Here is a 2,177-nt window from a genome sequence, read left to right as displayed (position 1 = left end):
CTTCAGTCAGAGTTTTGTAGCTTTCCTCACATAGATCTTGTACATATCTGGTTAGATTTATATCTCAGTATCCTTTTTCTTTTCTCTTCTGTTTCTTTCTTCTTTTCTTTTTTTTGGTGCTAATATAAATAGTGTTGCTTTCTTAATTTCATATTCCAAATGAGTATTGCTAGTATGTAGAAAAGGAATTGACTTTTACATATTAACCTTGTATCTTGCAACCTTGCTATAGTTACTTTCTTTTCTTTTTTTTTTCTTTTCTTTCTTTCTTTTTTTTTTTTTGAGACAGAGTCTCACTCTGTCACCCAGGCTGGAGTGCAGTGTTGTGATCTCAGCTCACTGCAACTTCCACCTCCTGAGTTCAAGCGATTTTCGTGCCTCAGTCTCACGAGTAGCTGGGATTACAAGTGCGCACCACCGCACTCAGCTAATTTTTTTTTTTCGTATTTTTAGTAGAAACAGGGTTTCACAATGTTGGCCAGGCTGGTCTCGAACTCCTGACCTCAAGTGATACACCCACCTCGGACCGGAAAATCATAACAACTGTCCTCATTCAAATAAATAACTACGATTGTTTGAATCATTAAATAAACAAATCTTTAGTCCTCTAATCCAGGTCAGTTTTCTATGCTGGGTAGTTGTATGGTGAGGATGGATATATGAAATTTGGTAAAGGAACATGATGGGGAGAGAAGACAGTCCCTTCTGCCTAAACAGAAGTAAAGATTTCAAAGGAAGGAAAAACAATACAAAACAAAACAAAACAAAAACAAAAACACCCCAGCATTTGGGCAAGAAATAATCTCTCCAATATTTTCCACCAAATATAGAAAAGCCGAGAAGCTCTAGTGAGTAGATGGGTTCCTTGGTGCTCGGTTTATTTGAAATTGCCAAAGTCAGCTTCTTCCTGGATAGATAAAAATTATGGGATGGAGTTGGTGAAGTGGCCCACCCAGATCACACGGTGAGTGGGACAGAACCCCGACCCAAGCTAGCTGGCTCCTGCTCTAGGAAGGATTGCCCCACCCGACCCTGTAAGTGTTGGTGGCAGCCAGGCTAAATCATCTTACGCAGTAACATTCCAAACTACTCTAGAACGAAAATGCTCACCGGGGAGTCTTTCTACTTTTTTTCCAACCCCGTTTTGACCCATTGCTGCATATCGCAGCAATGCAATAATTCCAAACCCCAGAGAAAGAACAAGAGAGAAATGAAAGCGTCTCTTTGCTGTCCGCCATATTTCAGAAGCAAAAATGTATAAGGGAATCACAGAGCGGGTTTGTTGTTCGCTGTAGTTTATTTGCTAATTTCTGGCACCTCCCAGAAAACAGGAATCCCTGGAGATGTTCTCATCAGGAGAAGGAATAATCCGGTGCCTCCAAAGGGAGAACACAGAGCAGCTAGCTGGAGCCAGGTCAGCAAACCAGGGTTCAAATCCTATGTCCATTCATTCCGGTGTTCAGCAAGGATCTACGTGTTTAATACCTAGGCGTACTGTTTTTATCTGTTCGTTTGATATGTGCCAAGTAACTGAACCACTCTAGGTGTCATTTATCACTTTTGTGGTTGCTGCGAAATGTACCTAAAAATACCCGATTCTGGGTGTGGTTGTAAGGACCGAATCAGGATTAAGCCAGAAAGAGAGTGATTAAAAATAGTATTATTACAAAACTAACTGTGCGGAGGAAGAAAATGACTTTGCCACGCTTAACATGTGACGAGGTGGCCGAGTGGTTAAGGCGATGGACTGCTAATCCATTGTGCTCTGCACGCGTGGGTTCGAATCCCATCCTCGTCGTTTCCTGAGGTTTTGTTTTATTTAACCCTCTAAAAGGATGGGTCTGAATGCTGCCTAGTTAGCGTTTATCTTTGGTAGATTAATTTGCCAAGAAACCGAGTAAATTACTAAATGTATCTTAACTGGCCTCTGCTAATTTTCAGTTCTGAGTACAAGATTCTCTCAAATCTCAGGGACAATTCTTCCTCAGCAACATTGATCATACTTGCAAGTTAAATTAGCCAGTTGAGACATTTGGATAGTATTTACTTTTCCCTCCAGATGGTAACCTTCTTAAGGGCAAGAAATATTTGTGTTCTCCATAGAGTTTCCAGCTCTTCTGAAGGAGCAACTGAATAATTAATTGAGGGCTACAGAAAAATATTGTCAATAAACTTAA

At 40.6% G+C, this 2,177-nt stretch overlaps 1 non-coding gene across 1 annotated transcript; it reads left to right on the top strand.

Moving 5' to 3' along the window:
• Positions 1-1,716: 1,716 nt before the first annotated feature.
• On the top strand, positions 1,717-1,798 carry TRNAS-GCU (transfer RNA serine (anticodon GCU)). Its single transcript has one exon. It is a non-coding gene; the product is annotated as a tRNA-Ser (tRNA).
• The last annotated feature ends 379 nt before the right edge of the window (positions 1,799-2,177 follow it).

Source organism: Pongo pygmaeus, chromosome 5, assembly GCF_028885625.2.
Source record: "Pongo pygmaeus isolate AG05252 chromosome 5, NHGRI_mPonPyg2-v2.0_pri, whole genome shotgun sequence".
NCBI classification, from domain to species: Eukaryota; Metazoa; Chordata; class Mammalia; order Primates; family Hominidae; genus Pongo; species Pongo pygmaeus.
Note: the sequence above shows the minus strand (reverse complement) of the source record. Positions and strands in the feature narration are given on the sequence as shown.